The sequence below is a fragment of the Pyxicephalus adspersus genome, chromosome Z, assembly GCF_032062135.1.
Source record: "Pyxicephalus adspersus chromosome Z, UCB_Pads_2.0, whole genome shotgun sequence".
Classification (NCBI taxonomy): domain Eukaryota; kingdom Metazoa; phylum Chordata; class Amphibia; order Anura; family Pyxicephalidae; genus Pyxicephalus; species Pyxicephalus adspersus.
The window spans coordinates 81413480-81428326 of record NC_092871.1 but is presented as its reverse complement, the minus strand read 5'-3'; the positions used below and the strand labels follow the sequence as shown (position 1 = coordinate 81428326).

Sequence of the window (14847 nt, the reverse complement as noted above, 5' to 3'; positions counted from 1 at the left end):
ATGGTAACATGTGGCAAAGAAAGCATTGGTCATCAATGTGGGGTTACCAGCACTGCCATTGAGCACCAATGTGTGGGTTTGGGGTTGGCTAACAGCACTTTCATTAACCTGACCGGCACTGTAAGTTGAAGGAGGGAAGGTGGGAAAAGTATTGCTATTGACCATGTAAAGGAAGGAGTTATGAGCACTACTATTGACCTGCAGTGCAAGAGGAAGCTGCCACTGCGATGCAATCTGGTGGTTATGGTGGTGCTGGGGAGTTATTATTCTTAAGGACTCTATGTGTTTTGGTACAGGAGAAGGTTCATGTGGACAAGGCTGACATCAACCCTTAAAAAGGTCCAGGAGCTTTCTAGAGGGGGGAGCTAGGCATAAGGCTTCCATGTCTAAGTTGTAAGGAATAAAAGGCAATATAGGGTTAAAGCTTTGGGAAGGGAGGTCAGGGAAAATTCAGGGAAAGGATTGGTGAAATGAGAGTGGGTAGTAGAGAGTACAGGAAGGAGGGGACAGGAAGTCAGAGGAAGCCAAAGGTCAGGGTAAAGGGGTGCAAGACTTGTAGGGCCAATTGGACACCTTGAGATACACAGGGGGTATGCACTGAAAACCCTTAAGTTCTTTTGAAGGTAAATTTCACAAATAAAGGGCATGTAGAGAAGCACAGAGACCCAGTGATGTTGCTTTGCCTTTAAAATAATACTCTTCATGAAAATGGAAAGGGTTGTATTTAAAAATATCATTATCATGTTAATGAGGGTGGGAAAGGAGGAACCAGGGAAAGCAAAATATAAACAGATTACGCTGCATCTCTAATGGTCATTTCTGTCTTTTCCTTGTGCTCAACAACTATGCCTAATGACTAAAACAATTAAGCTGCAAATGTAAGAATTGGGAGATGAAATTATATTTTAGGAAGGTCACTGGAGAGAAGCTTCCCAGAAAACATAAAGTGGGACTCCAGTGCAAATAAGCATGAGGACTCTCTTGGGAGCCCTTATTAACAGCTTGAGTTCCCTGCCAAATAAGAAGAGATCTAGGATAACACGTGGTGCCTGCAACCCCAACACATCCAAGTCAAAATAGTAGACTGAGATGGATGAAGAATACAGCAATGATGATGATTATGAATCATCCCTCAAATAATTAGAATGTCTACAAATCAGCACTGGGATGTTTAATTAGTGGTCATGGGCAAACATCATGTTCACATCATTTTTCTGTATATCAGAACAATGTTTCACAATGATGCAGCTGCATAACAGCCACAAGCAAACCATTGCAAAATGTGTGTAATGTCATGTACTGATTGCAACAAATGGTGATGATAACTATGAGAGAAAAAAAGTGCATTGAAAGCATTTCTTTTGTTAGAAACACAGGTCTGCATTGCAAAATATAATTATTGATGAGCAAAACAAAAGACAGAAAATGAAAAGATACAAACATACATGTATGCACATCATGCCTATGAACATTGCATACATATGAAAAAAAAAGAAAAAGGAGGGGTAACAAAGTATGTAGAATATAATGAATGTGAGAAATGGGCATAAAATGTAGAACAGACAGTAACAGTTTAACATGCCTCCATAGTCTCATTTAGGCTACCAAGAGCCAAAGTCTTTTCAGCAACTTTTCCAATGATACATGATTGATAAAATGATGGAAAATGTATTGAGACAGTATGTTCCTTGAAGCCAAACCAGATATTTTATCTATGTTTATTTTATCCGCCAACATGTAGGAATACATACATAGTGTAAATTGATAGGGCATGGAAGGACATATACGATAATGACTCTTTAATCTTAAGGGCTATTTTGCACCACAGCATTCTCAACTGCGTTCCCAGCCGCTTTCTTCCAAATTATTGTGAGTCAATGGGAGCCATGTTTTGCACACGACTGCAGCAGATCATGCTGTGGCTCCCAAAAGCAAAAAGTCCAGGACTTGGACTTGGACTAGGACTTGCGCCATGGCTGCAGCTGCATGCAAATGTGGTTGCCTGTGGTGCAGTTTGCATTTGTTTCTTCTAGCTGCAGATTAGCAGTCTTCAGGGAACCACACAGTTTTACCCTACAGGTCTGGAAGGGTTTTAATCCAATTATTTCCACCTCTTATTCCTCCTCCTGAAGATACAGAGACTTTTTTAATCGGCTTGCACTGGCTTTATAGCCCATACATTACTATTGAGGTATTTACCTGTTGTTTTTGCATTGATGCTTTCTTGCATATTTATTTTTTTCCCATAAATATTACTTTTGAACCAGGGTGGGTAATGGTAATATCATGCCATCTATTTTGCTTTTCATTACATTCAATAGTTGAAATGTATCCCATCTGACCAGAGATGTTTACATATGATTCAGCTAGAGAACTGTTTGTTTCCATAAGAATGATGAATAACTTGGATTTATTTATCTTAATGGATATTGTAGATGAGTTGATCACCTTGTTAGAAATTATATATATATATATATATATATATGCATTTATTTTTATATGCAAGTGCATTTGTATACATTTACATAAATCATATACTTTAGTGTTCTTTGTACAAAATTTATCTTTTGTATGAACTTTATTTTGGTCCTAGTTCTGTAGCCCTAAAAAAAGAGTTTTTTTTGGCTCCTGAAGCATGTGGGCTGTTGCTGTTGGAAAATAATTGGTGGATTCTTTAACAAATTAGGCTGTGTACACGCCTGAAATTTTCATTGAAAGATCGTTTGCAATGACAAGGGACAGATGAATGAACAAGTGCTGTACACATAACACCATTCCGTTCTATAGAGAGGGGAGGATGAGCGAGGGAGCGAGCGACAACTCGCTGTGATCTCCTTTCTTGATTTGTACAACAGTTGTTCCCCATCTGTTGTTCATGGTTCCATCTTGATGGATCCATGAATGACATCGAGTGACAGCTTTTCACATATCAGATCCCACCCCAGTTGAACACAACCATTCATATTGGGTGAGAATCCTTTGACATGTGTACATATCCTTACTTTGGCACTCCTTTATTTGTTGTAGTCCAGCCTTGAGCCCAATATTAGGATGGATTGTGAGGATTGTGCCTGTTACTGTTGAGATTTGAGACTCATGTCATGTCATGTCCCTGTGTCTCTTGCTTTTCTGTGTTCCCTTTTAATGTGGTGGGTGGGGAGATACTAGAGCAGCATATAGAGATAGCTTGGTCAAGAAGACACTAGACTCTCAATATGACTAACTGCATGTGGTGGGCACCAACAGCACTTCATTTGACAAAGGTTGGTGGATACCCTCAGCAGATTGTAGATCATGGTTCTTTTTCTGCTATAAATATAGTAAGTGTTTCTAAAATATTTACAATTACCTTTATTTATATATATATATATATAAATGTAATAATATATGTACAATAAATATATAAATATAATTATATGGTGTCAAAGCAAAACCCAGAGATAAAGGTGAATCATGCCCTTTAACATAAAGCATAAAAAAACCCAAGAATAAAATGTTATATATTTAATCTTACCAATCTCTAGATGTGATGGCTGCATTAACTTTTATTAGGCTAAGAACGTGTCTTGCCAGAAATGCAGGAAATAGGGAGGTTCAGGTGAAAATAAAGGGAAAAGATGCCCCTCCGAAAAATTCAATGCACCCATCACAATCTATAGGCCACCACATTAATGGGTCTGATTTATTAAAATTGTCCTAGACTGGAAAAGACGGACTGTCATGGGCGATCCAGCAAAGCCAAAAGCCATGATTTTTAAGATATAAATCTTAAAAATCATTTGCTGTTAGTTAGCAAGTAGTTTCAATCCTGGACTAGATTTATTTCAGGTTTTCTGGGCCACACCTTTCAACCAAAAATCTATATTCTCCAGACCTGAAGAGCTTTAATAAATTAAGCCCAATACATTCCATTTTTTGTTTTGGGTTTAGATACAAATCGGTTTGACATGATAGCTTTAAATCATTACCATCATTATCAACTATTGTGCATTTAGATTGTCCTTTATTCTGCATTTTATTATGTTGAAGAATTAAAAACCTAAAGGAACCCTCCAATAAACCACACAAAGGCCCTTGTTCAGATTTGGCACCGGGCCCCTGTGGATTTTATTTTTAAACCAGCTTCTTGCTAAACTATGAACATCTCCAATTCTTGGGCAAATAGCATTTACTTTTCACATTACCACTGATGGATGAATTTACAAAAGTTAATAAAGTGAATATTTAATGAAAGGGAAGTCTTTAGGAGTATTCATTTTAATATTGGCCATGTGTTGATTTAGTTAATTCATTAATAGTGTAGAAATAAAATATACTTATATTGTCTTCACATACTGCAATGTCCTATTTTACTGAAGCTAATTGACCTGAAGCATCTGGGAATTGATTGTGGACAGTTCACTTCCACCAGGCAGCAGGAGCCCAGATAATTACCAATTCACATTCTGTGCACAGGGATAACAGAGCCACGCACAAGACTTTAAACCTAATAATGCAAGAGGCAATGTTGCTTGATCTATACTTTCTAATGACCAGAAACCTCCATAAATGAATTTATGTCCCATGAAAGAATCCAGATTAGGAGCAGAATTATGAGCATGTTGCAAATCCCATACCGAAAGCATTATTGCATTCTGTGAAATATGTATGCAATCAAAAAAGTTTCTGTGGGCTGAAGGAGCATGCACTGTGCCAATAACTGTCAGGTATAGTGTCATCCCGACCCCCCCCCCCTCGTTAGAGTAATGGTCATTGCAGACATGTAGTTGGCCACAGCACTCTACCGCAGGCTCAACCAGCCTCCCATGTGCTTCCATTAGGTTGGGAATAATTTTGTGTGTGTTTGCACAGGGCTGTGGTCATGCTTGATTGCCACACAGTTCCTGGAAGAGAGAATTTATTTCTGGATGGAGGAAAAACTGCACCACAACTGCAAGAGGAACATGTGCAAATGTGTAACCTGCACTGAGCTCATGGGAGCAGCTAGTCGCTCGATTTTCCACTGCAAGCATGAAAGGGGCCTGGTACTAAGACAAGGAAGTGTATCTTTTACTCATCCTGTAAAATAAACTAGTAAATGCTAAACCTAAAGATGGCTAAAAAAAATTCAATTGAATGCCCGCAGCAGGTGTTTCTGGGATACAAGAAGCCCATGATTATCTGAGCCTATGCATTCAGAAACACAAAGTTCTAGGGACGACTAACTATTTGAAGTCACTGCATGCCATTAGGTCAACTCTTTGTTTTATGTAAAATGAGCTTAAACCCTCCACTGGTATGAAGCCCTATTCATTAGGCTCCTCTTCCAATCAAAAAGTAACATGAAGAATCTTGAGACTCCCATTAAAGTGGATCTGCAGTCCAAAAAGCAAACATTTGAAATATTGAATTACTACTAAAACATATCAGTGAACTTTTGTAATGCCTCAATCATTCATTGAGAGACCATACAAGGCAGCAATTTTTAACCAGGGTTCTATTGAACCCCAGAACGTCCCAAGATTTCCTTGTACTGTAACTAATGGACCTCCCATTTGAAGATGCCTGCATAGTTTTGGGGCTAAGACCACTTGGTAGAGCCAGCTGCATGGCTCCAATGATGTTTTTCAGTGTCCATTAAAGTGGTATTTTAGCCATCACAGGTGCAAAGATTTAGAAATGCTGCTCTAACCTGGTGTGACCTATACCTGAGATATTTGTATTGTTACTGGTGGCTGTTCACTGCTCCCTGCTGGAGTGAAAGTTGTACTTAGTAACCTACAGTCCAAGGATCTTTCTGCTTCTGCTTATTCTGTTCTGCAGATCTGTGTTATCTGAACCTGTTCTTCTGCTTCTTCGAAGCAAGCAATGCAGGCTACCAAAAAAAAAAAAAAACCCCTTTACACAAGGGCTTAATGCAGAACTGCATGTCAGTCCTTGCTAGCTTTTTTGGACACAGCTTTTACAGTTCAGGTCTCCTTTAATCGTCTATGTGAGTAAAGGAATGATAAGAGAGTAAGCAAGTGCCACACTGAGATGAAAGATGTGTGTAATGACCCCTAGTTTAAGGTCTACTGCAGAGTAAAATAAGTATGCTGTCAAAAATGTCCAAAAAAATCTAAGTGCATAAACCACTCAGCTTTGAATATACAGCAGCTCAACGAAAAGAACTTAGAATTTACAGCTGCTGCACAGCACTGAACCAAGGCAGAGTGTAGAAGTCTGTACATTTGCTTCTAATGTAAAAATATCAATGTATTGATCAAATAACCTAATTTCCCTTGCTAACTCCACATTCTTCAGGAATTAGTGTCATGAAGGGAAAATACTTGTAAAAAAAACAAACTGCTCAAAGAAACAGTTATCTCAGCAGATTGCCACACAATGAATTTCCCATGGAGCCAATTCTGTTATCCCAATCCCTGGGATGTGGATAGTGGATGACTGTCTCTATTTGGCCTTATGGCTGATGAAATCAAACAGAACCTGCAGGAGATGTCCTCCAGCAAAATGCTCGGAAATCATTTGTCATTTCATTTAAAGCACTGAGAGGAGAGCTTGTTAAAGGGCAACTACATCCAAAAACAAACCTATAATCCTTATATTTTGAGTTATTTTGTACAAGATTTCTGTGAAGTTGAAGTATGGACTATGGGTCAAAGTAAATTAGCTTTCTTCAAGGGACAATTTCCTTATCTTGGAAAATAAGGTTAAAATTCACTTTGCAGGGGCATGTCTGACGGATGGCAGCTTAGCACATGTCTCTCCTGAGCTCTCTGCCACCTGGGAGAATTCAACGCTTTCTTCAGCAAATTAGTGCCTTAATTGTACCTCTGGATGGGTCCCAAAGGAAGGGGGCGGGCTAGCCAAATTGTCCCCCCCTCCCCCTCCTTGCCTGCTCTGTGAGGTGCTCTGTCAGGCCGCAAAGCAGCAGCCTCTAGTAAATCCTGTGGCTGCGACTGAAGCAATAGAAGTGCAGACGCCGGGCAAGCTGACCAGCAGCTCCAGTACAGTTACAGCTGTTACTAGTGCTATATGAAGCTCATCTTCATACCGCCAGCATTCCCAACTCTCCATCCCGGACCCCGAGTACCCCTGCTTCTATGGAAAAGGGATCTCTTTCCATGAATTATTCTGTAATAGGTGAGGAGGACAAACAATTGACAGGTTGGAAGCGAGCTGTAAATCAGAGTTCCAGGCTATGCAGCATTCCATACAGCAAGTTACAGCTAATATACTTACTTGCAAAATGCCTGTTCTGATCTTACTATTTAAGTGGCAACCCACAGTACCATACTAGAAAGACATGAAGCCTAATATGTTATTTCTATTTCTAAATGTGGACCTAGAGACACTTAGGCCCATGGAGTAAAGATCCCCAGCGACCGAGGGATGTGCTTTGCAGGATTCATTTTTACAGGACTAAAGAAGATAATATGCGCAAAGCTAGAGCGGCATTCTGATATTTTATATATGCTATAATATGTTGGTTTGATACTTTTTGCATATATTTGGCCTCACGGATTCACCCGGGCAGGATTAGATTTGATTGTTCACCTCCTCCCACCACAGACCGACACTTTCCCCCACATAGGCCCACCGTCTATTTCGGACGGTAGTTTGGGACTTTTTGATCCCACCTTAGTTTTCACCCCTCACGCGAGAAGTTAGCCCGTCTCACCTGTCTGGTGACCCCTTTCCCTTTTCTTATCCTCATGTTGCCACCCACTACACATTCTCAAATTTTGAAATTTCGATTTCTCAACACCAAGTGCCCTAAAAGTCCCAACAAGTGTTCCCAACTATTATATGCCCAACATAAAGCTTTCAGGAGACCCATTTCAAGACAAACCGGATCCCATCTCTCTGTAACCGTTACTATCCTATTCCACAGTTCTAGCCCTGATTCTAACGAAAGGAGTCTCTATAGCAGTTCAAATCATAGATACCCATTCTGACCCACAGGGCAGATATTTAATCCTTAACATTTCTGTATGGGACAGAAAGTTTACTATCCCCTCCTTTTATGTACCTAATCAGCAACCCACAATGGCCATTACTCAATATTTGGAAATCCTAAAAAGTAGTGGCTGAAGGCACTATCATAGTGGGAGGCGATCTAAACTTTGTACTTGACCCCTGGCTTAAAACATCCTCTGGGAAAACCTCTATCTCCTACTCTAAATTGAACTCTTTCCCATCCAAACTGTATGAGCTTAGGTTGATGGTCATTTGGCGCACACTTCACCCAACCACTAGGGACTATACTTTTTATTCCCACTTGCACAAATGTATTCCCGCATTGACTATATACTAATGAGTCATCCAGCACTTGATTGGCACCCAACTGCCTCTATAGATTCTTGCCCCTGGTCTGATAATTTCTCGGTGACCTTGACTCTCCAACTCCCGCAAGTAGAACCCAGTGAATGGACCTGGAAGTCTAATGACTCACTATTCAAAGACTCTCTATGTGCTGCAGCAGTCCTAGATACGATAGCTCATTTTCTAGGGGATCATTCCTCACCACCTCTCACCCGATACAATGGGAAGCTATGAAAGCGGTCCTTGGTGGGAGCCTAATACAGCATAGAGCTAGACTTAAGAAGATTAGGACTCAGGACATCAAACTTACGTCTGATAAGATACGCTTGCTGGAGCAGTTGCATAAGCAAAATATGGCTCCTGATGTATTTTTGGAACTGACTGCAGCAAGGATGCATCTACTTGAAATATATGACTTGGCTCACCAGCGGTATAGAGACAGCTTCCGTAAACTGGTTTATCGGTATGGGGATAAATGTGGCAAGCTATTGGCGCGTGGTTTGCACCCGCGTACACCTGCCACATATATCCCTTCTATACAGAACTCCACCAGTAATTTGACATCTATCCCTAAAGACATCTTACAAGTCTTTTATAATTAATACTCTAATTTATATCAACTAAACCGGGACCCAATATCACTGCCCTCTCTAGAGCAATATATATTAGAAACAGCCCTCCCAGAACTAAATTCAGAGGCAATAACCTTTTTAGATTTCTCGTTTACTGAAGAGGAGGTTAGTGCGGCAAGAAAAGCAACTGCATCCGGTAAAAGCCCAGGACCCGATGCATTTACTCCTCAATTTTATAAGATACACGCTCTTTCTTTAGTTACTTTCTTGACTGGGGTGTTCTCTTCTATATCAACAAACTCTCTTTTTCCACCACAAAGCCTTGAAGCACATATTAGCCGTATGCCTAAACCAGGCAAGGACCACACTGCATGTCTAACTACAGACCTAAAACCCTGATAAATGTGAATGTTAAATTGTTTTCTAAAAATATAGCAAATAGGTTATCTCATTACATGCCATCCTTAATTCATGAGGATGAAACAGGATTTATATATAGGAGAGAGGCGAGAGATTATACCATTAAAACAACTTTATTATCTCAATATGCTCATGCCACCCATACCCCTGTGTGCCTACTCTCGGTTAACGCGGAGAAAGCCTTTGATAGAGTCAGTTGGCAATTTCTGTACTCATCATTAAGGCAAGTAGGCCTTGGTCCTACTATGATTTCGAGAATATCAGCACTTTATAACTTACCAAGGGCTCGAGTAGGGGTTACTGGTGCTCTGTTCAATTATTTCTATATTCAGAATGGAACAAGACAAGGATGCCCGCTCTCCCCATTGCTCTACGCTTTGGTAATGGAGCATTTGGCGGTTGCCTTACGCCACAACCCAGATGTTAGAGGGATAGTGCAGGGTGACTCACACTATAAATTGTCATTATACTCAAATTACCTGCTTCTTTATATTTCATCCCCCCACATTACAGTTCCCGCTATCTTGTCGGAGTTTGAGAAATTCAGCCTTTTTAGTAATTTTAAGGTTAATCATTTAAAATCTGAGATCCTTAATATTACGCTAGATACTAACCAAATGTCATCTCTTAGAACAAACACTTCTTTTAAAATATGCAAAGAGGCGATTAAATATTTAGGTGTGATGATAACCTCCAACCCCTCTAATTTGTTCTCTTACAATTACTCCCCCCCCCATTATAGTAAACTCCAATCTGAACTTCAGAAATATACCTCTCCACCGTTGGCTTGGTTTGCACGGGTCAACAGTCTTGGATATACTTCCAAAGTTATTGTATCTGTTTCAAACAGTCCCAATTCCCATACCAGCCAATTATTTACGTAAATTGCACAGTCTAGTTTGCCATTTTTGTGGCAGTTGAGACGCTCCAGTTGGCGGGGGGGGGGGGGGGGGGGGGGGGTGGTAGGGGTTCCTGATATTATGTTTTATTATCAGGAATCAGTCTTAGTGCAAGTGGTGGATTGGTTTCATATTAGTGACTCTAAAGAATGGGTGAGGATAGAAAACTTCCTTTCACCAATTGACCTTAAGTCCCCACCTTGGGTGAATTGTTCCCTTTTATCTCAGAATGCCCCATTGCCTAAGCTCACTTCTGACCTCCTACACGTTTGAAATGTTTCTATTAAATCTGGCTCTTTATTTGCAAAACCTGCTCCCATGACACCTCTATTTGATAACCAAGCATTCCTGCCAGCCATGGGTACATCTCATTTTTTATTCTGGGCGGGCGCGGACGACCAATATTTTAAGGATATATTGCTTAATCGCCAGGTTCCTCCTTTGGCCTCCCTGAATATACCCAATACTGGTAGGATGCTTTCATGGTTTTCATAGACAGCTAACATCCTTTGTTTCCTCTTTCACTGATATGTCTTTAATATGTAGAGGCTTGACTAAATTTGAGAAGATGCTCAGTTCCACCACACGCCCTACCCATATAATCTCAGTATTATATAGCCTGCTATTTGGGGACTCCAGCTTTGCCCCTCTTATATACACGCCATATTGGGAAAGAGACTTGGGAGGGGTGATAACTGAAGTGGGATAAATCCTTTGTACTTACACATAAACTTGAATTGACGTGTAAAGCCCAGGAAACAACTATAAAGTTCTATGTAGATGGTACTGTTGCCCGGTGAACTTACATCGTATTTCCGTTCAACAGTCTGATAGATGCTGGCGCTTCCATACACAAAGAGGAACACTACTTCATATATGGTGGGAATGCCCAATTATATTTCAGTTTTGGGAGTCAGTAATTCACTTGTTTAATAGGTGTACTGGGTCCTCGGTCCTGAATATTCCCAAAATAACCCTTCTTTCAATGATCCCGGGCTCTCTTAAACTTATTAAGAAAGGCCTCCTACGTCATTTTCTCACGGCTGCTAGGGGCTTGATCCTGCCATCTTGGAAACAAGTAAGGGTTCCTTCCATAAGAGATTGGGTTTTATAACTCGAGAAAATACGTCATATGGAAATGCTAGTGGCAGAGGTAAAGACCTCACAGAACAATTTAGGCTGACATGGTCCGCATGGGACTGGTTTATGGAATCCCCTCAGATTCAATTACATTTATGCTAGGACATGTAGGTCATAGAACTTTTGGTCCTGATGTTGAGAGCTGTCACCTAAACGTTTCCCCTTTCTCCCTTTAGAATACTTTCTCTACCTACCCACTTTCTCCCCCCCCCCCCCCTGTTCTTTTACTGTGGACGCCTGAGGTGGTGTCTTTAAGAGCACCAAACTCTTGTGCTAAAACCCCTAACAAGAGTATAAACTACTACTTCAAACCTTAGCATTATCATCATCAGCAACTACATATATACACCCCCCCCCCCGGTGGGGCATGTTCCTAACTTCGGACCGATAAGCACACACCACTATCTATCCCTGAGGAAACCCTTCGTGGCGAAATGTGTCAGAGCACTGCGTGCTACGGCACAGCCTTTTGAACATTTTTTTTGGTTATATGTAATATTTTATGACAAAATCCATACTTTATAGTATGTATAACTACTCTGCGCTGTGAATTAGTAACAGGACAGAGACGAAAACAATATATGTTTATGTGTATTTGATTACTTACTTATGTACTGAATAATCAATCAATACACTCCACTTTTTGCATGAAAAACCTCTGAGCCTCAAACCTTTTTCTTTTCTCTCTATTCATTTATACTATTATTCGACCATAGGTCATCATACTGTTTTAAATATATATATATTTTTTTAGATTTTTGTGACTTTTATTGTTTTCAAAGGGATAAAATATTGGTGAATGTCTGTGTATTACAGATGTGTAGCTATTTGTTCTCGTATATGCTTTAAAATGTCATCCAGATAGCTTTTTGCCTTTTCTTCCATACCAGAACCTCCCTTTTCCAACTGTTTCTGTCCTGGTACAAAAAGCATAGTTGATGCAGTATCTACATTATCTACAGTATCTAGTTCCCATCTTGCGTCATATGCAGGTATAATAGAAAGATGGAAAAGGTTTTTGGTTACCAGGCACGTGTCAGAAGGAGTTAAGACCTTACAGCAATGTTTCTTAACTAGGATTTTATGGATTTTTTCCTCCAGAGGTTACTAGGGGTTCCTTAAACAATAAGCAGTTTGTGCCTTTCAGGTCAGTTTAGGTGATTTCAATGATTTTTTTGCCTATCTGTAAGGATGACATTCCTCCCAATGACCAGCAATGTTAGAGGCATTCTTCCCACTGACCACCACAATAATGTACTGTGAGCTATAGATATAGAAATTCTAGCAGGGTTTCCCCAAAGACTTGAAGGTTACTTACCGGAAGAAGAGAAGGGGAGAGATGTTGCTCAGAAAAAATAAGTCTCATTCAACTGGCCATTACAACCTAAAGAAACAATTTATTTACTCACAGAAACTTTCCTTTACAAGAGAAAAATTAAATAAAAACTTTAAATAGTTGTTCTATAGGTTGCAAGAAAACTGATGACAAGGTACACATGAATGACATCTATCATGTGAACAGGATAATGCACATCAGTGAATGTCTAGAGGATGGCTCTGCATCATATTAGAGCAATCTATGCAGAGTGTTTGGAAAATATAATAAAAATACATAGCTCAGGAAAAATTAAAAATAGCTAATGTGCTTGTTTTGCAATATGTACCTTCAATCTAGTGCTACCCCTGTAGTAATTCTTTTCTACCACTAGATATTGCCAGTGTTCTGGGTTGATTGACGGCCAGCATCATATAACCTATCTTCTCTAAACTAAGCAACAGGTGGTCATGGACAACCCTACTGGTAATGTGTGATGACATGAGATTGGAGTATTACAGTATTACTGCTGAACGGCAGTAATAAGAAGAGCAGGATAAAGAGAGAACAAGAATATAGTCTCTCTCCAAATATATATATATATATATATATATATATAGATCCTTCACCATTAGAGCCTAGATCACACTAGCAGTCAACTACAGCAACACTCCAGCAACAAGTGATCTGCTCCTTGTTGAAAAATCTGCAACATTTTGACCAGAAAGGAAAACATGAATAAGATAAATGGTCCCTTTAATTATTTTGTTAATGGCAATTTTCTACCTACTACAGAATTGCCAGTGTGACAAGACAAGAAACACACAGACCTGTATCTAAACGTATGTTGCAGAAACATCTACCTAAATAATATTAGTGGATGAAGTATAAACTATGACTCAGTTTTACCTAGATTTGGAAATTTAGATTATTCCATGAACCTTTGCCCCCTCTTCTCCAATAAGGGGCTGGTAAGCAACCTCACGTTCAACTGTATATAACTCAACAAGTTGTCAACTCCAAGTAACTAGAGGGATGCTGACGTGGGTGAGGCTCAATTATTGATGACTGATGCTTAACTACAGTGAATCAGAGATCAAAATGTCAAGAAAAACCTGATGTCAAAGTTCCTGAAAAGAAGAATTACTTAAAGTGAAATATGACAGCTAGTTCAGATGGGATTGTAGGATATCTCTATCCTGGGGTTGTCAACCTAACAACTATCCTAAATAACGTTAGCTGGTTTATCATTTACAACAGTGCATTCTACTAATTTTCCCACCACCCCAACACCTACCTTAAAATGTGCCCCTGAATTTTACTACTCTAAGCAGAGATAATTCTCTTGCACAGTCTCATCCTTGCATGCTTTAGGTCTCTTGCATTCTAGAAGTGTCTAATTGTATTCTATGCTGGGTCAGCACCTCTGTACCTCCAAACTACCACCCTATCTAATCCTTCATATAGTTTCTGGATAGGGATTTATATATAGCAGCCTTTCCCAACCTTCTAACCACTGAGGTACCCTGGGAAAAAATGGCCTCTTGAGTTGGTGGCCAGAGAAAGGGATGTCTATGATGGCTTGAAAACCGTCTTCATTGACAACTAAAAGCATAATCATGCAACTGGTTCTATCAAGTGGTGTTGGCCCAAGTACTATGCATGCATCATCAACCAAGGGGTCATTCAGACACAGTATGAGAAACTGCTAAGCAACTTCTGAATGAAATCTGGGATTTTATGGGACCTTGGTTGATAATGGCTGCTAAAGATTGTCACTTGAGTGAATGTCTTCTGAGGCTGCCATAATCAAATCCAATTCACTCAATGGCAATCTCGGGGTTTTTAGGTCTACACAGGAGAGAATTTTACAGGTAAATGACATGCTTAAAATACGTTACCCAAACTCTAGAAATATGTCAGAACAACATGTAAGTGAAGCTGCTGATGGACAATCTGCAACCTAGAGTTTTGGAATAAATAGATCACCAACTGCCATGGGGAATAATGGATAAAGTGAGCAAAACTGCTTGTAATGGTATCCTAGACAAAAATGAGCCATAACCCTTAAAGTGCATTGGAAACCCCAATATTTGGGTAGTACTGGCATTCCTGGAGGTGAGTGTTTAACCACCTGAGCGTTACACTGATTTCTAGATTTCTGTTCCAAAAGCGTCACAGGTTTTCATGAAATTTT

At 39.8% G+C, this 14847-nt stretch overlaps 1 protein-coding gene across 8 annotated transcripts in view; it reads right to left on the bottom strand.

Annotated features, from left to right (window-relative positions):
- Positions 1–14847, bottom strand: part of ATP2B3 (ATPase plasma membrane Ca2+ transporting 3) — a 171841-nt gene that overhangs the window by 132841 nt on the left and 24153 nt on the right. Inside the window, exon 2 of one of the 8 annotated variants that reach the window (XM_072431702.1) lies at positions 12654–12719. The exons of the other annotated variants lie outside the window; for them this stretch is intronic. The gene's annotated coding sequence lies outside the window, so the exon portion shown is untranslated. The remainder of the gene's footprint in view (positions 1–12653; positions 12720–14847) is intronic. 8 annotated transcript variants of the gene reach the window in all.